The 15,230-nt window shown below is 44.0% G+C and overlaps 1 protein-coding gene and 1 long non-coding RNA gene across 6 annotated transcripts in view; one reads left to right on the plus strand and one right to left on the minus strand.

Annotated features, from left to right (window-relative positions):
- Positions 1–15,230, plus strand: part of LOC308071079 (protein FAM83D-B-like) — a 441,583-nt gene that overhangs the window by 24,166 nt on the left and 402,187 nt on the right. The gene's annotated exons all lie outside the window — the stretch shown is intronic.
- The window catches only part of LOC308071084, a 105,855-nt gene that overhangs the window by 20,652 nt on the left and 69,973 nt on the right, over positions 1–15,230 (minus strand). For 3 of the 5 annotated variants that reach the window (XR_013930977.1, XR_013930978.1, XR_013930981.1), the window contains one exon: positions 1–15,121. This exon is cut by the window's left edge. This is a non-coding gene — a long non-coding RNA (uncharacterized lncRNA). The remainder of the gene's footprint in view (positions 15,122–15,230) is intronic. The other 2 variants (XR_013930979.1, XR_013930980.1) reach the window with 2 other exon arrangements.

Below are 15,230 nucleotides of genomic sequence, written 5' to 3' on the forward strand. Positions count from 1 at the left end.
GGAAGCTGCTCCTCCCGTAAGCCGGGGAAACAGGTTCTGGGAGCAGCAAACAAGCAGCAAACACAGCATTGCTTAATAAACGGAAAATACAGTGCACGCAAGCTATTTGCAACACAAAGCAATAAGGCTCACTGAAGTTGAGGAAATATCTATTAAAATGAAGAATACTTCAAAATACAATTTTTTTCCTCTTCAAATGTGTATGTTTTAATTAAATATTTTTAGTGCTTTACGCTTACTACATTACCAGCTAATTTGTAAATTCCAGCTTCTTCACATACTTTTTCAGCTACATTTGTTCTTCTACTGACAATTAATACTTTATTCAATTAATATTTTTACATCCACCAAAGAAGTATAAAACCTTTCATCTCTGAAAAAAAATATATGCTTTTAATGATCTCCAATGTTCTGCTGCAGGCAATATTGTGCAGGCATAGATAGGAGCTGGGAAACAACTACACAGAGCTGGAGCTGCAGATGCTCTTCCACTGCTTGGAGGAAAGGAGGATTCCAGCGCTCAGTAATTTGTCTTTAGGAGGAAAGATGTCGCACAAAAATAACTGCAGTTAATGCAGTTGCTGTTGTGCATTTTGCCTGTATGAACATAGGTAAATTGACTCTTTCTAAAGAAATATAACCTTTCTTATTCCATCATTTCACTCTGGTCAGTGTGTAGGAGTAGTGAAGGACCTGCCTCTTAGCACCTAATCCTGGAGAGTAACTTCTGCCTCGGAGAAGCTGCTGTACCTGGGCAGCCCTCTGTGACGGGCAGCATCCATGGAACGGCCCCTGCAACAGTGCCTGCGGGCTGGACCTCACTCTGCCCATGCAGGTCTCACCCCTCAGCAAGGGTTGGTTTCACGGGTTCGATGGGCTCCAGGGTGTGAGCAAGAGGGTGTCTGTAGCATAACTTTGCAAAGCAGAACTGCAACAGCTCGCTGGGTCTGAACTGCAGAAGGAATTCAGGTTTGAGCATGTCAGCAGGGAACAGAAGTACCCAAGAGCAGGAGCTACACAACAAATGAGCGATGGCTTTGTACGAAAAAGGAGAAAATCATGGGGTAAAATATCACAGGGAAGGAAACTATGTTAACCATATAAACGACAGACATATTCTTAAGAAAACAGTTTTTAGTTTAGCAGTAGTTTCTGACCTAGGAATACTTTTCTGATATAGAGGGAACCCAGTATCCGACTTTGTTTTCATGAAGCTGTGCCAACACAGCCCATTATGCAAGAGGGGGCTTTCAAATTCCGATTTGAGAAAAGAGGTCGGACTGAGCTCAAACAGTTTCTTCTTGAAGTGCAGCTAGCTCAATGTGGAGTTGGCTGTCACGCCTCAGTGCCAGTCAGCAGCTTCAGAGATGTTTCTGAGAAAGGTTCTTCAACCTTCAGTCTTCTTCATTCAGGGAAGGAGGGTAAAGCAATGAGACTGAGAGGTCTTCATAAAGGAAAAAATCAGAGTCTTGCCATGGAATAGCTGTTAACTAGCAAGTCCAGAAATCCATGCCAGACAACGTGTCTGCTGGTTTCGCTGCTGGACTGCATCTTACCTTAAGGGAAGCAGAGAGTTGTCATCTGCAAGTGAGATGAACAGAAAGATGAAGCCCTGTGTGCTGCAGAGATGAACGTGTCATATCAAAAGTTCATTTCAAGCACAGGTTAGGATCGACTGGAGGGTAACAAATTGGCAAAATATTTTCTTCATCCTAATTTCATGGCTAGATCTGTGTACGAATGCAGACAGCAATTTTGAAAAGCATCCCCACAATAGTGTTTCTTTGTTGTATTTTTTCTTAAGGCTTAAAACTTGATGCATTCAATCAATTCTACTGCTCCTGTTACATTGTGGATTAGTTAATTGCAGAAGAAAAAAAAGGGTGCCTGATTTATTATGTATAGAGCTCTGGAAAACTACATAAAGCAGAAACCTGGACACGTCATCCAACTCCTCGCTAATGGCCTTCAGCAACAAGGAAATGAGACTAACTGTAGTAAAAATGCAAATAAAAAGCAACATATGAATTCAGGCCTCTGCCTTCATTAAAGAATCAATAAGAAATGCATTAATTCAGACAGCCAAAAGTTTAAAGCCAAAAAAGGGAGAATAAACACCAGCCTTTCACATCTGTAGCCCTGGCAGCAAGGAAAGCTTGCCAAATTCCTACCCACTTATGTGGCAATTTACACCTCCCATCGCCCCACATGTTGCCTATGTCAGCATTTCAGAGACCAAGCCTCCAGAAAAGGAAGGCCAGTATTCTGGGGACAGGAGGAGCCTCTCTTGAAGTCTCTTCTACGATGAGACCGTGAAATTGTCAAGACCCATTGAACTGAACTTGAACGAAATTTAAACTGGAATTTCTGACCAGTCCAAAAGTCCTTGCCACTTCTTCCCAGATGTTTCTTTAGCAGGCACAACGATGCCTGTCCCACTGCCAGAAGGGCTCAAGCACAGTGACAACACCTGCTCTAAGGGCTTCTCGGCCATGCTAAGGAGCAAGACTGATCATCAGCTGCATGAGAAATCCTCTTCAAGGGTAAGTTTCAGACCCCCAGTCTATGCCAGACAAAATGTGATACCAGCTGCTTTTGAGGAATCCCTTACACAGCCCCAGCTCCTGACAACTCTTGGCTTGGAAGGACTGAACCAGTGACACAGAGGAGAGAGATCTACAAGCAGCCACCTAACCTCAAAGCCCCTTCATGGTAAAGCATCTGACAAAGCAGTAAGCCTGCGTAAACTAAATTTAGCTCTGAGAAAATGGAGCTCAGACATGTACAAAGTTTTCACTCACTGCATGCACGTGTATCTGTATGAACCAAATTTCTGTACTGCTCTTTGCCAATTAATACCTCCAGATAAAACACACCAGGGAGAGACTTAACAATTTCAAAGATTTTGCATGTTGTCCTGCCCTGATAGACATCATAGCACTTTACTACTGGTTTACATGTCCAAATAGATAGTTTGAATAAACTGTGTTTTCTCTTAGGAAGCTGGATGAGTCACATTGAAAAAAAAAATATTCCAGAAAAGGTTTACAGCACAACCACAGACAGAAAAATGAAAGAAGTTGGCACTAAACAATGCATCAAGGATAGAAACATCCAGACTATGTGAAACATGAGTGTCCTACAGATTGAAAGAAAATTTGCTAAAAGAGATGTTTCCCCAAACTCAACCTTGATGAAAACTCTTCCGTAAAACAACCAATTGGATATATACCTGCTTTACACGTAAAATATATATTATTATTTTTTTAAAATTGAAAGTCACAGACAATGAAGCTCACCAGGAGCAGAACACCTCAGGCTGGCTATATGCCCAGCTGGACTAACTAGACTGTGTTAGGACTGGACACCGTCCTAACATAACCTTTGAGCTCAAGAGTTACTAACCCGTGGGAAAGGCTTGCCATGCCATAGCTAGAGCCAGACCTTTTCTTCCCCAAAAGAGTCTCTGAAACACCAAGGAGTCACTCCTTGAAGCTGTCTGCTTGGCTGGACCACCTTGGTGCTACAGGTCCTGGGTCCCTGCTAAGACAGTCCATGCAGCAAGGTGGCTTTAGTTCTGGACCCAGACCTTGCCACACAAATGAAAACAAACTGGGAGGGGTTTCAGCAGAAACCCACCTGGCATGCTGGAAATGCCCCTGGAAACATGACATAAACACCTGAAATGCAACAAAACCAATGTTTGCCACTCTTCTGTTACTGTGCTTGTACCACAAGGAAGCAAAGAACCAAGACAGCAGATGCACCATAAGACAGGGTTGGAGTTTTAATTTTGTGTCTCTCAGAACACATTGAGAGCCCTCGTATGCATCAGAAATCCAAGCGGGGATCTAGCAGGTTATGTAGATCAATTGCAAGCATAGAATTAGGGAAGCAAAAAGTAATATTCCCACCATTAAATACAGGTTGGAGCCTTAATAAGACACAAAGTGAGGGAGATGAGAAGCTTTTAAATTGAAGTTATTATGAGCTGCAACAATTGCCAGAAATTATATGCTAATGCCATTCTCTTGCTTTTATTCCTCTCCAGTTCAGTCTCTCCCTGCATCTGCAACTGCTCCATCTCACAGATCAGATATCACTCTCTCTAGGCAGAGGACCCTCCCCCATTAAAAAGCAACATATTCCCCAAAAATGCCCCAGATCCAACAATTTCAACATGGATCCAGCAACCTCTCTCCCTGAAAACCTCCCCAACATTAAGCCCCCGGGACTTCCCCATGCCTGTGCCACAGGATGGACCACAATCTGAGGTCCTGCTCCTATGGTTTCTCTCCTACCAGCTGTAAATCCACTGCTAGGAGGACCCGCTTAGGCGTTCAAGCTTTCTCAGCCTTGTATTTCAATTCTATATACAGAAAATAGTAAAAAAAATCAATTAAGACTATTGCATTTTCCCTCCTTCCTGATTTACTTCATTTAAAAAGTAAGAAACAGTCCAAGGTTGGCCAACTGGAAACTTGCAGCATGGCAACTTCCACAGCTTTCCTGCCTCCAGGAACACAGAGGAATAAACCCAAACCTTCTTCCCTCCTGATCTTCAGCTTCTGGCTCTGCATTACAGGTACGTTGTGCAGTCACCTACTTTCTGTTACACACACTCATACCTCCGATCAAACAAAAGATAATTTCAGCCTTTGGCTGGTTCCTTCTACTTGAGGACTCCAAGGCTACATCCTTTCTTCTGTTCTGTCCGATCCGCAGTTTGACACACCACCAAGGGCAGGGGCACTGTGTGAGCAACACATCATCCTCCACAACGCTGGTCCTGTTTGGCAGCCCCTGGGTCACCCTCAGACAACTGAGCAGTGTCTCAGTGACGGTGCTTACTGTACAACACACGGAGTCCAGCTATTAGAGATATAAACTGGAACTGCAACCAAACTGAAGGATTACCTGGGAAAAAGGGGGTAGAAACCAATCCTGTGGGGCTGTTAGCACCTAGAAGCTATTTAGAACTAGAAATATATACTGTAAGAGTGCCTTGCATTCCATACACATTTACATGTACATGTATGTGCATTTCACATACAAGTACACTGTGCTCTCCTCAGCCCCAGGTAATGTTCCTGCAACCCCTCTGCAGCCCCTCTGCAACCATCCATACCTTTGTTTTTCTTATCTGTGTGAACGACTGATGTTCTCCAGTCACCATGGGTACTGGCACCCAAACCCAGACCGTGGCAGAGGTTCAATCACATCAGTAGCAATAAGCATTAAAATGGTTTTACATGAGGCAAACAGCCTGTGGAGAGGGGAAAAAAGAAAAACAACAAAAAACACCACCACAAAAACCATTTAGGAGGAACACAAGACCAAGGTGAAAATCAGAAAGCCACAAGATCACAGGCAATTATGGGTGACTTTCTTGGCAATCACAACTGGCAAATCAAGTCCACCTCCTGCCCCAGTGACTGATTGCCAGGAACAAGTTAATTAACCATCACTAACAAATGCACGTCTAGTCTAGACTTTAACAACTCTGCTAATGCTGACTCCACCTCCTCTTGGCAGCTTCTCCCGACTGACCGCCTGTGATTGCCCACGGGCGAAATGCATCCTTGGGGAAAGTTTTTTTTTTCTTTAGCTTTTGTGAGGAATTAATTTAGCCCTGAATATAGGCCCTGGCATTCTCCCAATAACCTAAAGGAAATAATAAAACCTTTCTTTTTATTCTCATTTTTTTTTGTGTGTTTAACCTTCCCTCCACATCACTGGCGCTTTCTGTCTTACTCCAGTCACCCTCATGCCACAGGCTTACAGCCAGCCAGCACCTCTTCTTTTTCAGCTGATATTTGCAAGCATTTATTTGATTTTACATGTTGCTCATTGAACTTTTTCCAGTTCATGTGTCTTATTTTAAAACTACAATTCACAAATAGCCTAATTCTCCAAATGGTGCTGAACTGAGTGGAATAATTACCTTACTTGTTTTAGGCCTCTGCTGGAGTTCAGAATTATACACTTGGAAAATTATGATTGTTTTATCTTCTTTTTTTTTTTTTTTTTTTTTTTTTTTTTGGTTTCACAAGATGCGTGAAAGACAGGTTTTTATAAAGGACATAAAACCAGCCAAAACTGTAATTACCACAGACAGAAAAGAATTCAGAGAAAAGATGATTTTATGATTAAGGCATTGGAGTAGAAACTCAGAAATTCAGATTCTTTTTGTGGCTCTGCCAAAAACTCTCTCTCTAACCTTTGCTGAGTAAGTTAATCCCTCTGTGCCTCAAATAAAATACTCTGGCATTTCCCTATTCTACAATAGCTGCTGTGAAAACACATTCATTCACATTTGTGAGATGTTCAAATACACCAATAATCAGAGAACCAGAATGACTGGGACGGTTACAATCATCTGGCTGTATTTAATCAACTCTTGTCAAAAGCATATGCATCTTTAATCACAAGCACATGGGATATAGCAGCATCGCTCTTGAGAAATGAGCGCCAAACCAAAAGAAAGAAAAAAAAAAAGAGCAAAAATTCCACGTTCCTAACAGAAAATATTTTGCAAAGCAAGGCAGCAAATGTTTAAGTGCACATCTGAAGCTTAGCATCTCCCCATTTCAATTCCACCGAAGCAGGGACAGGATCAGGTCTCTTACTAAAAATATTGACCAAAATGTCAATTCATATTCCACTGGAGACATGTGAAGTCAAGAGCCATTATGGCAACTCCCAGGCTTCCAACTTGATACCAAGGAAAAATACACAAAGGAAACACTACTGAAGGCACACACGTAGTTCTTAAAATAACCTTAGAAACAGGATGCCAGAGAAGCTGGGGATTAGTTGCGTACGTTTCCAGGGTGTGATGAGGACACTGCACTTTCAGAGTGAATTTAGTTTAAAACCTCAGACTGGGCAGCAGCTGGGATGAGGCAGGAAAGTCAGGCCCCCGCGGGCTACAGCAGCACAGAGACGTGGGTCACCGTGGGCACGTGCGAAGGCAGCTGCCCTCACCCAGCACTTCGTTGCCCGGCTGGCAGCTTTGGGCACAAAATAAAGCCGCTCTTTGATCTGACGCTGCCACCGTGAACCATGCCTGCACCACGGGCTTGTGTAGGAACCGTTGCCACCATGCCCCCGCCCCAGGCACCCTGTCTGGGGAAAAGGCAAGCTCACGGGGTGTCTCCCTTCTCCTCTCTCCCTCCCCAGGCACCAAAGACTAGGAAGGCTGCTATGTCAACCGATCCACCCCTTCCTTTTTCATTGCTTTAATAAATTAAGCTGAGCAACAATAGAGATGAGAGAAAGCAGGACAATGTGGTAAATGTAGCAGAAAGAAATTTGAATTGTAATGAGGAGAGCTAATCAGGAAAAGAATGGACTATAGAAAAAGCACTAATGAGTTTCTAAATAAATTCAAAAGGTTAATATTGTTCTATCTAACAAATACGAGAAGAATCCTAATGTGAAATTAAAGGCCTCACTCCAACGCCCTTGTGGCCATATGTCACAGCCATACCACCCACCCGCTCCGTCTGCTGCCCGGCCGCCCCAGCCTCCTGCTGCCTCTCACGGATGGCGCTTGTGAACGGCATCTCCTCAGACCAGCTGCATCCCCCCACCTTTTTTGGTTCTGTACATCACATGCTTGACCCAAAGTCCAATAAGTCAACGGACAGGCTCTCTTTGACTTTCACAGTTTGCATAAAGATTCTTGTGACTCCTTTGTGTTAACATTCACAAATCAGCCATCAAAATGCAGTTTTTGAACCAGGAGGGACATACATGTGTTTGTGAAGTGCCGGGCGATGCAATGTTCAAACACTTTTATTCACTCTTATTGTCACGTGGATTGCCAGGGTGAGTGAAAAACCAGCGCAAGTTCACTGAGGAAAATGCAAGTAAAAATAAAAGTTTATAAAAAAACAAGAAGCTGGAGGGGTTTTGTTTGTTTGTTTGAATGTATATGATGCCAATAGTTCAAAATATAAAGTTAAGATTTTCTATATATAAGAAAAAATTAAAATATTCAGAGTCCTTTATGTATTCTATTACAAAGCACAGTAAAAATTGTATTTCAGCCAAAATATGGTATTTTTTTAGGTAAGGAAAGCAGTCCCTTTCAAGAAAAAAAAAATTCAATTCCCAGCAAAGTAATAGACTCTTAGGCTTTTCATAAGAATAGAAGATCTGCTCAACTATTTTCTTGCTTGAAGGAAGGCAATGGTGCCATTATAATATTTTACCCTGAGTATAAAAAAAACAGAATGACATCACTCTTAGGGGAGAAGTTTGAGTATATTTGTGTACATGGCTGTCCATCTGTCTTCTGAACTGCACACAAAATCTGGAGGGAAGAGATGAGGGTAGCTGCACATTTATCTCCCTCCAGGTCCCACGATGCCAGGAGATGAGTTAGGTGCAGTCCCAGAACCATGTAACCTCGTTACGATCCAACTTTACCCACACCAATAAATCTATCTCCAGGCATTCCTGTGGGCACAGCTGCACGCTGCCGCGCCGGCAGAGCCGGGGGATGCGCCATGACTCAGAGCTCAGCAGGTCTGCGCGGGGCAGGGCAGGGCAGAGCCTGTCTGTGCTCCTCTGCCTGCCCCAGGAGCTGCCACGGGCAGAGCCAACGTGCCACCCCAACGGGCAGAGCCAACGCGCCGTCCCAACGGGCAGAGCTGCAGCCCTGCAGCCTTGGCCATCCCAGGAGCTCTTTGCTCCTATTGCTTACAGAAAATGAGCAAAAGGAAGATGTGTACCTTTTTTCTTCCAGGCATGTGAATTATTCTATAGTTGGAGTAATACTCCCGTGCCAAGGCTGACCATCCTATGTATTATTCACATGAGTTTTGCAAAATGCTGCTCAGCCACTCACCTGGCACGAATAATTTTGTTTGACAGGCAAGTTAAATACTTTAGCTTTCTAATCCTTCTCCTCCTTGCAGGGAATGTGGGCATTCGTGCACTGCAGAGAAGCATTGCGGTGAGGATGTTTAATAGAGGCTTGGCAGAGATCAGACCCTGGCAGGCAAAGACTGAAAGCAAAAAACACTTGGACCCACAAGACAGGAGGAGTGGGAAATGCATGGAGAGAGAGACTTGACAGTCAAGACATGTAAACTCTTCGCAAGTAACCCTTCAAAAGCCAGTGGGAGGCATGCACTTACCATCACATCAGTTACGGAGAGCTCACCAGAGCTCCTCAGTGTTTCCAGTCCAACCCATCAGCGAAATAAGTTGGAAAACCGTGGGGCAGCCTATGCTCCCGAGCCCAGGGTGGGAGCCTCACCGGCTGGATGCTTCTGGCACTGCTCTGTCTGTAAAACCTCAAATGCAAAAATCTTTCTGAGACAAAGGGCGCTGCATTGAAATGGCTAACTGTGAGTAAACAAGACAGTTGTGCAGCTCATCATAACCCTAATGATCCGCCCCAACTCATACCAGCCCATCACCCAGATCTATCGGCCACATTAGCAGGCTGCTGAGTGCAGGAAATATGGAGAGGATCATTTTTAAAGGGTTTTGCGCACCACACACATCGGGAACCCTTTGAGATGGAGTCTAAAGCAGATGTTGAAATGGGAAAATTATTCACGTTAATTCTTTAGCAGCCTAAAATAAATTTAAAAATTAATGAAATAAGGAAAGCCCCATTCAGTCATGCTTTTGCAGCAGTCATAAAAGCCCCAACAGGAAGAACCTAACACTGCTGCGTTCTGCACCACAACTTTCTGCTAGATAATGGGTTCAAAGGCACAGGAACAGTAATATCCTGTAAAAAAATGTAAGGTCTTCCCCCTTCGTTAGCTATTGTTCAATGACCTGATAAAAGAACAAGCTGAAACAGCAAATAAACCTCACTGTACACAGCGCTAAGGCTGAAACCATTTCAATTTTCCTTTACACACTTTTTTCCAGAGCAACACCTTTTGCTTTCAGCTTCTCATCCACTCCACAAACTTTTACATGGAGACATCGTTACCAGACACCCATTTTGCAGGCAGGGAGACTGAATCACAGCTTTCATCCAGAGGGGGAACAGCAAAGTCAGGGCTATACCCTGCACCTGATCCAGCCACAAGACGAGCGTCCCTGCTCTGCCTGCAGGACCACCAGCTCCTCGGGTGACCTCCTGTATCCAGACACCAAGGTCTCCTGAGCTAAACCAACCCCAGCCCCTGCCGCAGTGATGCCAGGACTTGTAGCCTTGGAAGTTTTCCCTCTGAGCCAGAGGACCTGATGAAGGTGCCACAGGGCAACCCCATTCACACAGCAGCATGTCATACAAAATATTACTTACAGTCTTAAACATAAGAAGCAAATAAAGAACATCTTGGAATTCGTAAGATGTTTCCATGTGAGAGCAGTACAAAGCTCTGTGCAACTGCTGAAAGTGAATGAAGGAGAACATAAACATTTCATACTAAAAATGCTAAAGTTCACATTTAAAAACACTAACACCAAACTCATATAATATTAAGATACAATATTTGCTACATGGAAATCTCTGCCTCAGTTTTTGCTTCTGACACTTCACAGCCCTGTTGCTTTCTGCTTGTTTTATTTCCCATTAATTTTTGGCATGATGAGTAAAACCTACCAAGGCCTACAACCACTAGTAGCTCTAATCTGCATTTCTCTAAGCTGCTCTCTGTGGTCCTGGCACTATTCGCATCTTATCCTCTTCTCTCCAATGCACTAAGGTGTGCTCTCACACAGTGAGAGCTGCAATCAGCAGAGAGCTGCTTCATTAGTGTTTTTCCCATCAGGATAGTGCTGGGTTAAGCAGCCAGCTGTTGCAGTGAATAAACATATGTGGACTTACATCACCTGGACAGACTGCCCTGCCTTGTTTCCCACAGGCCAGCAATTATGAGACAAAAGTTAACACAACTCCAGCACCGCCCACTGCCTGGCTGGAATCCCCTCTGCAGCCCAGGCTTGGGGACAGGAGCCACCAGCAGTGTCGAGGGGGAGCAGGCTCCGGGAGCACCCCCCTCTCACTGGACCCCTCCCCAGGCTCAAACACACTACTCTGGCTTGGGAAGATGCTACACATCAGCTCAGCTCCGGGGACTGCACTTTTGCTAAAGGCTCAATACACACTCCTACTGCTGGCCACGTGTGGCTTTCACTATGGCAAGGCCACTGTGGTCCCAAGCCCTTGTCAATACTTAAGATGCCACTGCTTCCTCCACTCCAGCAATGCACTCAGAAAAATACTTCTTTCCAGTTTGCAGCATCCCCTGGGCTGAGGCTTTCCTGCCCTGCCCCCAGAATGAGGAATCCTACCGCAGTGGGGGAGATGGGAGAGAAATTTCTCTGTGCTCCTCTTGTCTCTTCCCAGCATCCACTGAAAGCTTTGAACTCTGGAAAAAGCACAGCTCGGTAAAGGTCATGATCTGAATGCAGATTATTCATGGACATGAATTTATCTGATGAATTATTCTAAACATATAATTCAACCGGCTCTACTGAGCACATATAGGATACGCCTCTGCAGCTACTCTAAATACAAAGCGGGGCATTAAATAAGGACAGTCACTTGCTTGAAAGCATAATATTTTATTTGCCACAAATATGCTAATTCTTTAATTTTCACCCTCTGTCCTAACTAGAAATACAACCTGAACAAGATCTGTTTTCTTGTAGCTGATTACTAGGCAGCATATCACAATTGATATCTTAGATTTTAAACCCTGAGACATGTTTCCTTAGACTCTTACCTAATTTTGATCACACAGTAATGGATTTTGAGTTGCTTACAAACATGTAGGACTACCATCTGTCAGCCATGTCCCCATGCTGCTCATTACTTGTGCCCACCGAGCAAATTTATTGGCAGGTTTGTCAGAAAACACAGCTCTTTTTCTAAGTGCTTTCTAAATAAATACTAAGAGGCAATGAAGAAACAGCTACTTCGGTACCTACCCTAACCTCCTGATGAGCCTCCTGATTTCTGGACTCCAGTTTACTGTATTCAGACAACAAAAGCAAAACCAGCGACCCCTTATCATTTAACACAACTTCTTCTCCAAAGCTTCGCTAGTCCTGCCATTAATGCTATGTAAGTCTTCATTATAAAAAGGCTATTTTCTGCCACTGTGATCTCTGCTGAGCACAAGCTGCCATGCGGAGGGACCACAGGCATCATTTTCAATAGGTTCTGGGGAGGTTAGAAAAATTTATTCTGTCTGTCGTAGGTAGGTCTAGTTAGAGCAGATCTAATTACACAGGAATTATGGGAATCGTCTCCAAGGAAGGAGGCCCCCGGCCTTGGTCCAAGAGATACCTCAGTTCTCCAAAGCAAAGCGAGTCCTGCAGTTCACCAGAGCAAGAAGGCTCAGAGACACCCACCTGGGGCTGCAGCACATAATTCCTGTTGAGAGATGCACTCACACGTGGTTAATTACACTGACTTCAAGTGTTTTCCCCAATCTGATAAACGGAAGCACATGCTTAAAGCTGAGCTTCAGTGCTTTTAGGAGCTGGGGCAATATGCACATTTCAGCTTGGGCCCATCCCTGGCATCAACAGCTCTCTGGAGCCATCCTTTTCTTGACAAATTATAAAAATACCTACAGAGGCTTTGAGTCACACGTGACGTTTGTAGCTTCTGTGGTATTTTGCCATGAGAAAAATGGGATGGGGAAGTTCTCTATTACCAAACTTTACAGACACAGATTTACTGCCATCCCGTGGTGTCTGGGACTGTTGATTGTTTTAGTGCTCGAGTACAACATCAGCACAGAGAATTTTAGGAGACGAAGAAAAGAGAAAAACTGTTTTAAAACCAAGTGCAACTCTTTGAATCTCCTCAATAGTTCAAGTGCATTGTTGGTTTAGGACAAATATTCAATTTAATTCTTATCTTATCCAAACTCCAAATCTCTTCTGTCATCAGTTATTTTCCAAGGCACTGAACAAGAAAGCTTTGAACTTGCATTTAAAAGACACAGAGACAACACAGAGCACTTCTGCTTCCCTCTCTAGAGACCAGCCCAGCCCAGACCCCTGACAACCTTCAGGCCCTGGCCACATTCAGGCCCAGAACAAGCCAGAATGAAGTTCCAAAATGATGGAAATGACAACAACATCTAAACATTACATGTCATTTTCCAGACACAGCAGTGCAGCTCAAGATCCGGGACTGGTCACACTGTGGGGTGTAATCCTGTTGCACAAGACTGAGAGCTCTCTTTAGATCTCTGTCAAAAAAGATGCAGGGATAAGGGACTTTTTTTCCCTCACACATTCTCTCCGCCACCTCATCCTGTCACCTATAAAATTGCTTCTCCAATTATTCCACAGATGGGAGAAACCAAAACCAGCAGAATCTAAGCTGGGCATTTTTCTTGGCCATGTCCAAACCATGGAGCTCATTAGAAAAGTTTGATATAATCATCTTTTTGAAAAATACACAACTTAAATGGAAGCTGATCAGAAGATTCTCTTTCAAATGTTTTCTTGATTCCGAAAAAAAGTCAGAAACATACTTTTAAAGCTATAAAAAACACTCAAAATTAGATTTTTAAAATTGTTTTTTACATTGCAGGAGAACATTGATTCCGTTCAAGTAAACAACATTAACTGACTGGTTAGCAAAAATGTCCAGATTCTAGCTCTCCCTTTCTATTTGAAATCTCTGACACTTTCCTGGAAAAAGAAAATAATTTCTCATACTATATTATCAAAGCAGACATTGCCATCATACTTCTGATTCTTTTCTTTTCTTCATAATCACTTGTTGAAAGCAATTTTCCAATGCTTAGGGGAATCATTTGGGGGTTCCCCCCCCTCCCAAGCACCAGCAGAGACCTGGGTCACTAAGGCACAGGTCCCTGGTGGCTGAGCATCATTTCCACATTGTCACACCAAGAGCCTTGCAAGCGCTCACCTTCCCTCCTGCGTTGGTAAATCCTTCCCCAGCAGCAGCATCACCCCGAGGGGTAGCAGGATGCACATGGCACACATTCCCTTTCCATTCACACCCAGGCAGCGACCACAAGTAGACAGCAGCACAGATCCTCAGGATGTTCCCCTCCTGATCCGGTTTTCTGTAAGAAAGGATCCCTGTGGTTCTCTCAGCTGTGAGCAAAATGCACTTTTATTCTGAGAAAAGTAGCCTGGACTGACACAAAGTACCTACACAAAGTCAAAAATCACCTGCACTTTGTTGCCATAAGGCAAGGATTAGGCACAAAATCATCACCTTTTAAAAAGACCCTTTCCTTGTGGTCAAAGCACCACCAGCTGACATGGAATTGTAGTGGCAAAGTACGCAGAGCATCCCCAAGACCAATGGGGATACTATGAAAAGCTTCAGCACAATAAAATGCCCTTTGTTGCCCCCAAACCTACCCAACCTAATAATTCCCACAGCGAAGCCTTCCAAATGCAGGAAGCATCATACCCGCAGATGTGCCAAGGCCCCTTGGACACTCCAGGGGACACCTGGGTCTTCGTGGGCACAGCATACACCCCCAGCTCGCCGCACATCCCTTGGAGGGGTGGTACACAGCAAGGACCGACACATTCTGGATGATGTGGGACCTGGAACAAAATACCAGCTGTTGCAGCAGAGGGAAGTCCAAAAGCACTGACAGGTTTAACTCTCAGCAGGACACATTATGCTATGGAGTGTACATGTGGGAAATAAAAGATAAACTGGAAAGATGAAACTGCTTCAGACAGCATCTTTATCCAATCAGCAGAAAATCAGCGGCTCAGCAATGGGCTTTGTTGGCTAGTTTATTTGTGAGAGCTGGGCAGCCCCTACCTGGGGGTTTGTACTAAAAAAACTCTGAGCATGGCATAAGCGAGGTGCCTTCAGCACAAGCTCTTTTGGCTTAGCTTTCATATAGGGAAAGGGAAAGAGAAAGGAAACAAATGCGATCGGAAGGAGTGGGGCAGCAGAGCAAGACAGCAGCACAGGTGACAGAGAACAATTTATAACTTACTTGAGAGCCTCTTCCAAGTCATCTGTTCTGCAGCTCAAACAGCAGTGGAGGTTTGTCCGTGTTGCACAGACACATAAGCACACGTACCTTCAAAGTTGTTGGTAACCGTCTCTTTCATTCTGAACTGTGGGACTGTTTCAACAAGCCACCTCTGCGCTGATTTGTTTTCATGCTTAGTGCTGAACAGACAAGGTGGTGACAAAATTCAGATTACTATCACCAGCTGAGAGGGGAAGCTGCTCTAATTCCATGGAAACTTCTCTTACAATAAATAAAGTAATATGAACT

Source organism: Falco punctatus, assembly GCF_963210335.1.
Source record: "Falco punctatus genome assembly, chromosome: 10".
In the NCBI taxonomy this organism is placed as follows: domain Eukaryota; kingdom Metazoa; phylum Chordata; class Aves; order Falconiformes; family Falconidae; genus Falco; species Falco punctatus.